Below are 14,338 nucleotides of genomic sequence, written 5' to 3'. Positions count from 1 at the left end.
GTAATTTGTAGAATGTGACACGTGACTAGTCTTCTGCGTTAGTCAGTAGACTAACGCAGTCTTCTGACAAAAAATTGTCATATTTTGTATGAATATTTTTGTATTTCAGCAGTTGGACCCCAGGAAGATTAGTAACCACTGGAAACTAATGGGAATCCTAATAAATAAATAAGGAAATCTTGAATTTTTTTAGGGTTTTTTGGTGATTTACTCCCATGTCGTCTGATTCCCCAAAGAAATAAATAAAATACAATCATTTATTTATTTTTATAGGCCCCTAACTTAAGCTGTACATGAACGTTTTTAGAGCTGCAGTCCAAGTTTATATCAAGTAAAAGCAAATGCTTAAAAAAATAGTATTTGTTTTGAAAATCCATCCTATGTACTCAAAGCGGTGGATTATTTGTCTTCGAATGTCCAGTGCAGTTCATTTCCACTCTGTTCAAGATGAAAAACAGTTCAGGTTCTAACAAAACCACACGGTGTGAGATCATGGTTTTATAAACTCACAATAAAACGCAAACATCAACAGCCTGGCCAGCAGCTACAGCTATAAGTCAGCACACACACCCTGGTGGTGTGTGTAGGTGGAGAGCTGATCTAATTAGAGTTGCAATATAAGCAGGAGAAACTATTTGTAAGAACAGCTCCTGGGGAACATTTCTCAGTGCTCCTTTATGTTATTTATTTTCCAAATATTTGCTAAGAGGGAATAAACTTCCAAAGTTGGCATACTGTGCTTTCCAAAATTAATACCACTTCAGCTTTTTTCAGATTGCTTCAAATGAAAAAATAAAAACAAAAACTTGAGGGATCCACAGCTTTACTACCAGAAAGTGTTACTACCGAGTCTGGAGTTCACACTATGACTTCAGCTTATGATTATTTCACTAATTGATTATTCAATTAATTTATACTGAAGATTAATCGTCAGTATACATTTTTCAGTATGTGCACATTCTGCTGAAATTTCATTGAACTACTTGAGCCTTTTTCATATTAGAAATAAATTTTTTTAAAGATGCAAATAAACTAATAATTCAATTCCTATAAACATTTTATTGCCTAAAATGCAACAATGTGGCATTCCTTTAGTGAATGCTTGATGATTTGCAGTAAAGGATGCATCTGCAACTAAAGGAATCCTTCCAAAAGCTGAGCTTTTTCTTCTGACCTTAACACCAATACATTAATCAGCAGAGTATTTTTTTGGATTAACATATTAATAATTAGAGGTTAAAGGTTAAAAGGTTAAGATAAACCTATGCCAATGGGTAAAACAAATTTACAAAGGTTTTTTTCCCCCATCCTAATAAAATGTGTTTAGACTTTTTGCACAGTTTTGTCTTAATCATTGCTCTGAGTATGTTATTCTTTTAGCAAATGACCCTTCTTACTTTATAGACACCACTTAATTATTAATCAATTACTAAATTTGTTGACTATTATTTCAAAAATCGATTAATCTGATTAATCGTTTCAGCCCTAGTTCACACACTATGTTCATCAGATTCAGGTTATTTAAAACAAAAAAAAAAAACCCTCCTGAAAACACGTATTACATTCTAATTACTAGTTATACTCTGTTGTGTGTTGGTCCCTTATGGAAAACCCAATAACAGCTTGTGGTAATATCATTGCGCTTAGTGTGGAATTTAATAAGATCCCCAAACATTGATGGGGTGTGGAAACTTTTGCAAGGTGATGCATTTCCAGGTTTGCCCAGGATGTGAATACTTCCTACCTGCGCCTTCCAAATGACGCATTGAAAATTTATGAGAACAATGAACAGATAACATTTACAGATACACACACACTCCATACACTACTCCTACACACTATTCCAATTCAAACACTAAATATTGGCAGACTTGTCCCACATGTCCTATTGTGGATATAGTAACCACATAGTCATCCAGGCAAAGAAAAAAAAGCATTCATAATTTAGAATTAAAGCAGAGTTAGAGGAGGGAGGGGGACGAAGTCAAGGAAAGGAAAGAAGAATAATAGAAAGGGAGCTAGAAAAATGCATAGGGAATGGTATATAGGAATATAAAGGGAGAGTGAGGTTGAGATAGGGAAAGGATGGTGGGGGAGAATAAGATAGGAGGTGAGAGTGGGGATGCAGATATGGGGGTGGGTGGGTAATTTATGATTTAATCTAATGCATTCTGGACCTGCTGTAAGTCACACAGACCTCAGCTGGGAAGGCGAGGGAGGGAGGGAGAGGTGGAGAAATTGAGAGAGAGAGACATTAACCTTTTCTTGAAGCGAGCGTGGAGCTGTTTTATCTGACCACAATCCTCCCCAGTGGGGGTAAAAAAAAATCCTCCTCACTCCCCTCCTCCTTTTCTCCTTTAATGCTAGAAACTCCTCTTCAAGCGGTTTTGTTTACTCAGGGAATCGTGTGGCGACTGATTCCTGAGAGGGGAATATTGCTTTTAATCACCTGTTGATGAGAAATGTTGCAAATTATTTTACATGTTGAACTATATGGCAGGAAGTTTCGGTAGGAACAGATGAATTTTGAAAAAAGCTACGAGAAAACCAGCTATTTTATTTATATTTTTTAAATAAACTATTCTTAATTTGTGTCTTTTTTTAAATGGTGCTGAGTGCAAATTTCATTTTTGTTTCAACATATGACACCTGTTTTCCTCCTTTCTCTCCTTCTGTCCTTTCTTCTTTTTCTTTCTTTTTTGTTTTTCTTCTTTTCTTTCCTGTTTCTTTTCTTTCTTGCTTTGGTTCTTTATTTCCTTCATTCTCTCCTTCCCCCTTTCTTATTTATTTCCTTTGTTTTTTTTTACTTCTTTCTTTCCTTTGATCTTTGTTGTTTCTTTCGTTCTTCATTTTTTTCCTGTTTTCATACTTGTTTTTTTTCCTTTTTTCTTTACTACCATTCCTTTTCTTCCTTCTTTCTTTCTTCTTCTACAAAAGTGTTGAAAACCAGACAAAATAAACTTCATTACCATTTAAAATAAGGAATACATATGTTCAGTGTATGTAGCTTGGTTGGCTCATGTATATATTGTTCCTCATAAACAAGTTCACAATAGGATCAGTTGTTGCCACCAGCATCACTACAGGCAGTTTTACTACACAGTAAAAAAGAAAAAAACGAAATATGGTATTAATTCAGTTTTTTTCCCCTTTGAAATCACATTCACATCAAACACTGTAAAACTCCGACTCTGTTGGCCGAAAAACAGGAATTTGATGTAAAAAATTGTGGTTCACTGTAACAAAATTAACAAATGAGCTTCTGAACTATGTGACCGAAGCCTGCGTGAAATCTGATTTCAGTGTCTTCACTGTACCGTTGTTGCTAGCTCAGTATTTGCTGTCTTAAAACATATATTTTCAGATGCATGTGTTTGACTACACTTACTATAAAACATGGAGGAACAGTAATCAGAAAATGTGAGGGTTTTGTAGCATAACGACCACAAAGGCCATTTTAAATCCATCAGTATGAGCACTGCAGGATTCTTTTCCTTTAGATCTTACCCATTGTTATCTTTATCACATCATTGTATACTGCGGTATTATTATATGTGATTACACCTTAATTATGCTCTGTGTGTTTGTCTACAACAGAGCTGCTCTTGGCACAATGTGTTCTGTTTTTTTTCTTTCTTTTAAGCAACTTCTCTTATGTCCTCTCATTATTACGTTGAACGTACGTCCTTGTAATTGCTGTGTTTATGTTCTTTCATTCACTTTGATGGGGGTAAAAAAGAAAATAACAACCAGCAGGTTCGTCATAAAAATTACATTGAAATGCTTGTTGGTGAATAGAGGGTAACTTCTTTTAATGTGTGTTGTCCACATTCAGAGCTGTCTCTTTAATAAAAAGAGTTGTTTGGACACAGCATTCACTGGGGAAAAAAAATAGTGGAGCTTCAGCTTAATTGTTTTTAAAATTTGTCATGTAATTGTATTACATAAGAAATGAACAAACTTTATTTATGTTTGTTTAACATGACAACTTAATTTGGTTACTTGTGACCAGCTAATGTGATTTATTTAAGATGGATTACCTGTTTTATTTTTTCAGTGAAGGCACACAATGACTAAAGTTTTAAATGTCTTTAGATATAATATACTTTCAAGACAAAGGTTTTTTTATTGTTTACAATTTCCTTCATTTATTGGTCAGCACTAGAGATCAGAGCTTTTGTAAAGCTTTGACCAATCAATCAATGCTAATCTAACTGCGTTTACTTTTAAATAAAATCTAAGAACTGCAATGGAGTTTTTTTTTTCTTACAATTCTCCCATATGCAGCTGCTAATTATCTATATCTGGAGTTCAGACGACATCACACTGTGTGAGAGACATCGGTTGGTTTAAAACTGGATTTTACTTGGTTGCAGATCTTACATTTTAAACTGACTTTAGCATATTATTTTAGTCGGTATAACCAAGAGGATGTTGTGTTTCATGACAGACAGGTTGAAAGCTCAAGGAAACGGAGGATTTCCGGGTTGGGATGGCGCTGTGCTCTTGGTCTTTCTGAAACCCAGAGTATTGTGGGTTGGAGATGCATGCCCAGCAGGTTCGGGGCACTTTGGGAAGGGGGATCCGCCTTCTATTTGGTTGGCATTTCTGCTGCCTTTGGGGTTGTGACGTTTGCGAGCTTCACCTGCTCAGAGGACGTGACGGAAGGGTTGCGCACCCTGTGTCTCTCCCCTCTCAGGCCTGAGGCCACTCCTTTGCTTCACTGCCAAGCCGACCCACCGTCATGCCCCTTGTTTGGCTACTCCGTGGGGTGCCTGGTGTCTGTCTGCCTGGTGGGTGCTGCGACCCCCAGGAACGGAGGCTTCCTGCACTGAGTCTTGCATAGTTTTTACTCTTCTCCTTGTTGTATCACAGTTTCAGGTGAAAAACTAGCACACACATTCATCTACACACACAAACACACTCACCTTCACACTCATGCTTCCAAACACAATATCCATAAGGGTAGGGGGTCACACAAACGCAGGTTCATATTTTATTAGTGCAACCTGTCTGCTTTGATGCAAAACGCTGATTTAATAAAGTCAATCAACCTATTAGAGTACCACCTCCAGATAACCTTTTTGTAGAGCAAAGCTGCCCTGGTTTATGTAAGCAACCAGCTTCACTATATTGTAGGCCTGAAATTAAAAGTTATTCAAATTTTCCTGTGATCTGCTGAAAATCTGTCCCTGTCGCTCTTTGTTGCCTAAAATGAGCAACAAACAATGTCTATTTGCCAAGACATCATAGATGTCTTGGCAAATAGTCGAAGACTCCATTTCAAATGGCTTCTAACATCTTTGATCTTATTTTAAAGACTTTAGACAACTTTAAATCTTCCCAGAGTAACAGCTTTCACACCGAAGAGTGTAGCTATGCGCTCCATGTAGCGATTCGGAGAGCGTGTTCACTGATCAGAAAACGGTACGATTTTTGAGTTTCCAACTCATTGGTCATAAGGCAGTGCAGAGCTACTTGAAAGATGTCAGCTAATTTCCCATTAAGAACCCACTGTTTCAAACTGTCGAAATGAAATGTAGCCACACATCAACTGAGGGGCAAACACATACAATGGAAATGTCACACCATCTATACAGAAAAAAAACCCATTTAAGTAGATAAGAAGACTATTCTTGAACACCCACAAACAAACTCTGTTTCCCCTCTCTGGTAGCTAAAGCTTTTCATTGTGGGAGGAATCGAAAGCATTGAGAATATATGATCTGGCACCAAACTGCAGCTATGAGTGCGCTTTCTTTCTTAGAAAGATGTGATTTTACACCTCTGTTAATACTCAACTCTACTTCTGTCTCACCTCGTTAGGCTACATTTGGTACTGCTGGTCCAAAAAAACAATAACAAAAGCTTGATATGACATTTACAATGGTAATAATGATTGCGCTTTCTCTTTAAATAAAATATATTTTGCTCTACGTACCAACACAACCTTTGCTCCTGTCTCTATAGGGTTCTTCTGATGATGCAGATACCCTCTCCTGACTAAATGCAGTAGTACTTCATTTTAGTGTTTTTTTTTTTTTAGTTTAAAATGTCAGCTTCCAAATATATCCATTTCTAAGATATCAATGTAGACAACCTACTGGGATTTGCGTTTACGGCATGCAGGAATAGCGCGCTCACAGTCCCAGATAATGGCTGCTTTGGGAAAAATTGAATCAGGGGTTCATAAATCATAAAGTTGCCATTAAAAAAATACTGTTCAGTTTAAAATTAACCAGTTCAGGTTTGATCAATCAAATTATTTTAGATTTTGGATTAGAGGTTATGAAAGGACATTCAGAGTGAACACAAAATGAGAATAGCCCCTCACTTTGCTGCCATTTGGAATCGGCAAAGCTGAAGTTAGCTTTAGCGTTTCTACCAGGACAGGTGAGCCAGTCGAGGTGTTCTTATTCAGCTCCCTGAACAGTTTGTATATTACAGTTTACTGTATTGTTGTTTCAATTTTCAACATAGTTTTCAAAATGTCACCACATGAAAAGTTTAAAAATGATGGAGACTTCAACCGCATTCTTGTCACAGAGTCTCTTACTCCATCCTTCTTGATGCTCCCTCATACTCAGGCCAAGAACTCTCCAGAAAGAGTAGCCACTGTCGTGGCAATGGCTAATGAGGACCAAATAAGCTAACTATGGCGTACTGTTCATATTGGTAAACTCGCACCATCTGAATGGATACTAGCAAGTTTAATGAGCAAGTTAGCTAGCCCTGTGCAGTCACCGTACATCAGTTAATGTGGCACGGACTTGCAGCTTGGTGTTTCTTACAAAACAGTTTGATGGGAAAACTGTTTTCCATTGAGGACGCGTTCACAAAAATTTACCTTTGTGTGGACGTCGCCTTTAATCCGCCAAGAGTAAGCGCGGACCTCCCACTTTTCTGTCTGACCACTCTTAAATAAAGGCTACCAGAGCCAATAAAACTTAAAAAAAAAAATTAATAATAATCTTATAGTTTATAGATATAGGACACCAACCTTAGAGTGCACACTTCGATATCCGGTTTTTCTGGTTTTTGCTTACAGTTGAGCTCTTGACCTGCTTCATTACATCTGTGAATGTGAGATGATCATTCACCTCTGTTCATACCTGTTTTAGGTCAGCAGAAAAAAAACATTTCTTCCAGAGATAGATATTGTTTTCCTACAGGGGACCACAATACGCTGGATACTATTTATTCAGAGAAGAAGAAAATTGTAAGAATTAATTTTGTTGTCCTTGAGCAAAAAAAAGTTCTAAACTCCAAGAAAACGGGATGTCTTCATACTGTATTTCTTTAAACAAGCATCATTGTTGTTTTTTGATTGTGTGTTGTGGGTTTGGTGCCACCATCTGGCTGGGAGGCTTATTGCTGCTTGCTGTTGTCATCAAAGAGTCCTCGCATAGCCTTACTGGTAGCTTACTGGTAATTGAGACTTAGGCATTGCTTTATCAGACAGAACCAGGTATTCGGACCAGCTCAGTAACACGTTGTGAAACAGACTTCACTTTGATGAGACTTTTCTTATCATTCAAATATTGTGAGATCTCACATCACTGCAAGAGTTGAAGTTGACAATATTAAAAATCACAACCCAAAATCAAAATTTTAAGTATTACACTTCCTTGTATAAGAGAATATCTGTATTTTGGTTTTATTTTCTTAGTCTACAGTAGTGTTGCTATACCGGACAACCCCTAGCAGTTTAATGTGAGTTCATTAGACGCGGTTGAGTAAACACAGTAAATGAGGCAGTCAGAACACTTCCTCTGAATGTGTGGCATAATCTTCCAGATCACAGATTTCTCAACCAGCTGCCTCCTACACTTAAACTTACAGGCAAGTGAGCCATTCGCTCCCATCCAATCCTCAGTTAACCAGTGCAAACACCTAATCAGATGCCGCGTTAGCAGACGAGACCAGAGCCTACTGCTGGAGTGCAACTCCTCGTGGCTGCATCAATAATCTCTCTCCAGAGAACCATTTGCCTGGATAAATATTGTTTTTTACGTTGGCCCCTGTAATGGCACCATGTGCAGGCGACAGGGGCCCCCGTAAGTGACTAAGTGACGGTGTCTGTCATGCCTTTGGCAGGCCGGCGTGGGAGTCATTGGCACATTGTGGGGTCTCTCCAATGCTCATTTGAATTCGCTCGTCCCCAATCATGCCACTACACTCGGCGTACACACTCCACTCGCGCGCTATACTCCCACTACCTGTTTGGGCGCCGCGCGCTCATTTGCATGAAATAAGATGGAAATGGAGCCCTTATTTATGCCAACAGAAATGGAGTGTGTTATTAAGGGCACTATTGTGCAAAAGAGACGGCAGCGGTAAGAATACATTACAGAGGCTATTTCTGGAGTGGCTCGAGTCACACAGAGGGTAATGCTTTACAGGTCTCTGATGACTTCTGCTGTCTGAGCTCCAATGCGAAAAGCAATGTGTGTGTGTGTGTGTGTGGGGGGTGGGGTGCGTGCGTGTGGGTGTGTGTGTGTGTGTGTGTGGAGGTGTGCGTGCGCGTGCGTGCGTGTGTTTGCGTGCGTGTGTGTGTTTATGTGCATTCTGCCCGTAAATGTGTGCAGGAGTTTGCTTTTGTGTGTGGGCCTCTGGATAATGTCTGTGTTTGATTGTTTGTCTGTGTGCTCAGTTTTTCTACAGTGCCTATACCTTCTGCATGTGTGCTTGATTCTTTTTTTTTTTTTTTTTTTACTTTCTCACACCGGGTCAATTTGACACCAGGATTCGATCATTTGTATACCGCCCCATGGATAGCTTTACCTGTGATTGGCAGCTCTGCTGTCAGTGACTTCATTGTTAGTTTGTAGGCCATACATAAGGGAAGAAGTTCTTCATTTCTCTCTGTCAGGCGGTGATGCAGGCTTCAAAGCGCTCAGTGGGACATTTTAGTTTTTATAACAGGCTAAAATCAGAAGAGAAAAAATAAATAACCGTCTGCTGGCGTCTCAGCCCACTATTTTGCTTTGTTTATTTATTGTCAGTAAGATTAATGTTGTGAAATGTCCGATAAAGATTTGAGGAACAAGAGATCACTCGGTAAAACAAAGTATCCTGTAGTTGCAGCGTTTTGACTATTTTGATCAAAATTTTCTATTGCTGTTTTGTTTTTTTATTGATCTTTAGTTACATTTGTCTTTTACCCGAAAAAGAAAGAGTCTCTTTATTTTCAGATTTGTTGCTTGTGATTATCCTTCCACAAAATGAAACAATTAAATGTAATTTATTTAAAATTTTTCCAGGGTTGAATCACTTGTGTAGAACAAAATAGTCTCTACAAATGCCATAGACACCATTACACTAACAGTACCAAGCTTGGATCAAATGAGTAACATATCTTTGATTTACTTTTTTTCCACTACATTAAATGTTATCTTGACACACAAACACAAGAAAGTTGTTGGTGCCCTTTTAGCAAGAAGAACAAACGCTAAGATCTTGAAATAAGTTGAATGACATCCACTTATCCTTTATTCCATATTAGCCTCAGACTGTTTTTGATAATTCTTTGACTTTATTTTTTTCCCATGTCATAGAAAATAAAAATATGCATGAATTAATAAAAAAAAGAAACCATGCAACTCTTTATTCAATATTTTGGAATCATCGCTTCAGCAATTTGCTGGAAATGACTCAGACATTTCATATATATATATATATATATATATATATATATAGATTGAATTTAAAAATGTGGGTTCACGGTAGAACCATTAAAGAAAATGTTTTCTTCTTGTTGCATGGTCTGTTGCTATGCTACTGTGGGACCCATGACTTGGACCTGAACTCTCTGACACTTGGACGTATCAGTAAACTCCTGGATGCCTTGAAAGTCGAGAGACTGATCTGCAGTCTGACACATTCAAGGTTCCTTGTGCCAGATAGAGCAAAGAAGTCCCCATAAAAACAGAACTTTGCAATAAACTGCAGTTTGGGTGTTCTTTTCTTTGAAAGATATATTTTCTCTTCTGTAAACATAATGTGACTGTCCGGAGAGCTTCTTTTTCATTAGTGCAAAGGATAATCTCCCAGAAGCCTTTGGTCTTGTCATCATGGTTCTTGGCAGAGTCCGGTCTGGCTGGATTGTAGTCGGTAGATAAAGTGTGCTGACCTTGGAGTTCAGCTCCAGTGGTTCTTGGATGGTTTTTCTTGCTCTTTTTCCACCTTCCAGGTTGATCCATCTGATCATCCTTGGCTTTCATTTCCTCTTGCGTCCCTGTCCAGACCGGTTGGCTACATTCCCATGAACCTTGTGCGTTTTAATAAATTTGGCAACTGTGTTCACAGGAACACAAAGCTGTGCTTAGATGGCCTTTTAGTCAACTAAACACACATGGTGGTCTCTAATCTTCTTTGTAAGCTCCCCATCTTTGCCAAATGTGGTCCATTGATACCAACATAACAATCATATTGTCCCAAACAGTTGAATGGAAAAATTTAAAACACTTGATTTGAAATGTGATAACAAATTTGATGTATCAAAATGAAATGATAAAAGGTATTGGTTTTGGTATTTATATTGGTATTGGCAATGCTGGCCCTGTATTGACTTGGTATATGATTGAAACAAAAATATGCAACATCACACATCTTTAATTTCAGAAATGCTGTCCCTGCAGTCTGACTGAGCTTCAGTTACTTTACAAAGAACTAAGGGGGGTTTAAATCTCAAATTTACATAAGAAGTATAGATGTACATGTATTTGGAAGTGCAACTCCCAATTTTCAGATTTTGTTTGTTACAACTTTGTAAACCATGCATCATTTTCTTCTCCTTCACAAATATCTGCTTCACATAAAACCCCAATAAGACACAGTGACGTTTGTGAACATCTATGCAACTATGGCTAAAATATGCACATTTGAGCCGAGGCTTATGTTTGCAGGGGCCGATTTGTAGCCGTGTTTATTTGCATGTGAATCTAGCACCTTATTTAGCTTTTCCCGGCCGCTCTGCCTGTGATGAAGACGTACCGTTGGACTTTCTCGTGAGCCGACGCCTTGCCTTTTCAGGCCGTCGTTTTTCACCTGCCTTGTAATGGAGATTATTAGCATATGAGCAGCAGCTTGTGAGCGCATCTCATCTCTCCTCCTGAAGGGTGGCTATTTGAGAATGTTAAAATAAGAGACGGGGGAGGGGGGGTTAAAATAGTCCCCCATTAACTAGAAATCTCCCCCAACTCCTACCAGGGCTAAATTGGTGCAAACAGCATTGTTCCCTTCTCTGTCAAAGATGTATGGAATGTTGCTTTTGCTGATGGCTTCAGTAAAAGCTCCAGCCAGGCAGGCATATAGATATAACAGCGTCTAACCGCTGGGCTGTGTAACTAGCCCCACACGGCGTATTTGTCATACGCCGTGTGTTTCTGTTAGCGTGTGTTTCTGTTAGCGTGTGTAGATGTGTGTGAGTGTTTATCTGGAAGCATATAGAGGAAAACAAAGCAGAGAGAGCAAACTGAACAAAAAGAAACAGTAGAAATAAAAGGGAAGGAAGAGAGAAGGATTACAAATGAAAGAAGCTGGTGTCAAGGCCGGTGTGGTCCCATAACTTCTCCAGTGCAACCAGAGGTCAAACCGGGGTCAAGTTCTATTGATTTCCACCCAGGCGTGGTAGCTGTATTTCTCACTGCTAATAGAAAGAGCCGGCCTATCGCAGCTCTAGATGTCGTTTGTTTGCAACGCTTTGCCAGATTTACAACTTACCGCTCAATCTGAGGCGAATCAAACCTTCTGATAAAAGCAGCAGCTTATTTTCTTTTTACATATTTGTAAAACTTATCTTTGTGTTGTGACAACATAAGGCAGATAATGTGTGAAAAAATCGAGCTCCTATGCTTTCTCCCAGAAACGGTCAGAAACAACCAATCAGAGTCAGGAGGAGGGTCTTAGCGTTGTCAATCACTGTCGTGCTCACCCTCTCCCCCTTGCTTTCTGTTACGCTACAATTGGCTCACCATAAAACAGTCTGCCGTTGTGGTGAATGCTAAGGCCAGTTAGCATAGCCACAGATGATGGCGGATAAATGGTTTTCCTGAAACGGTAAGTGTTTTTTTTTTTCTCTGAGCAGCACTTACATAAAGTTGATTGACAGTGCTACGACCCTCCTTCGGGCTCTGATTGGATCTTTTTGGTCTGGGGCGGAGATTTTATTCAGGCAGCGATAGTAGCTCAGGGCGGAGGTGAAGGAGAGTGATCTGTTCACAAATTATGTCTCATAACGTCATGCCATGGTGACACTTTTAACAAATATGAATAAAATAAAAATTACATTCTGCAGCTTTAATGCGCTGAAATAATAACCAAACGATGACAGGAAAATGCATGGTTTAGTTTGGATCTGTTTATCTCTGCGCCTTTTGTCACACTCTCACAGAGCCATGCGTGTGTATTCTCACCGTATACGTTGTGTGGGTAAAAGCTTATCTTTTGCATTTACTTTACTTTGCCTCTCTCTGTGTGTGTGTGTGTGTGTTTGTGCGTGTGTACGACTGTGTGCGCGCGTGTGTGTGTATACCTATATCAGCGTGTTGCTGGCATGCAGTGATGGATCGCAGCAGTTCCCTGTTTACCTAGCCTCATGATTTCCTGTGCGTGCATGTAACAAGTGGAGTTTGGCAGGATTAATGAGCACACAGCTTGCTGAATGGGTGTTTGGCTCTGCAAAGCACTCCATCATGGCCTGATGCTGCTACCATGTTCCCCACAAATACTTACAAACGCATGTACACACACACTCACGCACACACACTATCATGTACTCTTCAACTCTCTGCTGATTCCTCCTCTTAATTACACATACTCACCCAAGTCCCATTAAGCTGGTTCTCCTCACCCCCCCCCCCCAGTGGTAAATAAATGCTAAATTGTCCACATTTTTCACAGAGTGCTTGAAAGTAGTCCCTTTCATGCGGCATGTAGGAGGTAAATTGTTCCGACCTGTTTGCTCCCGAGGCGCATGGAAGTGGGGATGAAGAGAGTTTCGAACCCGACTTCCACGCTGAAACCTTTTTATTATTTTACTGTTTTTGGAAATTATAGAAATGTTTTGGCAAATGAAGATTTAAGGGATGTTTTGATTGAAGGCTCATGCAGAATTTCTGAATTCTGATGAGAGAGGGTTGCAACAATGCACTTGGTAATGATGCAAAGAAAAATTTTGTGTGTTCTTTTTGATTCGCAGCAGTTTTTCTATTTGAGAACAAAAAATACAGATAATTACGACATGATCATATTTTAACTGCCGTAATTAGGGCAAACTATGGCAGCCCATTTCCGCCATGAAAGAAGAATTAAAAGCCCAACAGGAAGTCATAATTTCAACTTTTAAGGTAAATATTGTAACATTAAATGTCATAATTATGATTTTAAATCTCATAATAACTTTCTATCTCATAAACATGACTTTAAAAGTCAAAACTATGACTTTGAATCTTATAATTATAACTAAATCTCATTATGACTTTCTGTCATAATTGTGCCTTGGAATCTCATAATTATGATTTTAAAACTCAAAATTATGACTTCCTGTTGGACTTTTACTTTATTTTTCTTTCATGGTGGAAATGAGCTTCCATACATTCATATTAAGCCAATAAGCTGGAAAAAACTTATTGGTTTTATAGAATTTAAGTATCACTTTTTTGAAAACAGCAGGCAGGTTAACACTTATAAGTGTTGTGAAAGTGTGTACTTTTGATTCAGTTATTTCATTATTTTATCATTATATTATAATTGCTGATCATCAGTGTGCCTAATGATCAGCACTATGACATAGTTTTTTAAAATTCAACAGAAATTTTCCAAAACTATATCTTTCCACTTCATCATTTTTGCTGCTTATTGTTGCTCCATCATATAAAAATTATTATTGTTTCTGGTGAATGTCTAGAGGTCATATGCTTGTTATTTTTTAAGTTAATTTTTGTTAAATACGTTATAAAAATTGTTAAATCACCATTTTACCTATGCTGTGTCGTTCCCTATGTTGCCTTTGCATTAGGTATCCTAATTTTTTTGAACAAACATACCAAGTTATTTAACGTGATACTCTTGAAATATTGTAGGTTACTCCTAATTTATCCAGAGAATAAATATTTACAACTATTACAAAACCCAAGCAGTGAACACTTTTAAAAAAAATAAATTCTTTGTAGTTTGTATGTGTAACTTTTTTTGAACATCATTATCTGTACTTCTTTCTTTCATGCTTCGTTTTTGTTTTTCTAGGGTTTCTGTTTATGTGAGCTCGTGTGGGGGTGCGTGTGTGTGTGTGCGTGTGTGTGCGTGGGGGTGTGCATGTGTGTGTGTGTGTGTGCAT

The 14,338-nt window shown here is 38.4% G+C and overlaps 1 protein-coding gene across 5 annotated transcripts in view; it reads left to right on the top strand.

Annotated features, from left to right (window-relative positions):
- Positions 1-14,338, top strand: part of LOC103478225 (furin-like protease kpc-1) — a 209,099-nt gene that overhangs the window by 54,150 nt on the left and 140,611 nt on the right. The gene's annotated exons all lie outside the window — the stretch shown is intronic.

Source organism: Poecilia reticulata, chromosome 16, assembly GCF_904066995.2.
Source record: "Poecilia reticulata chromosome 16, P_reticulata-male-v2, whole genome shotgun sequence".
NCBI lineage: Eukaryota > Metazoa > Chordata > Actinopteri > Cyprinodontiformes > Poeciliidae > Poecilia > Poecilia reticulata.
The sequence above is the reverse complement of the archived record's forward strand: the minus strand, read 5'-3'. Positions and strand labels throughout refer to the sequence as shown.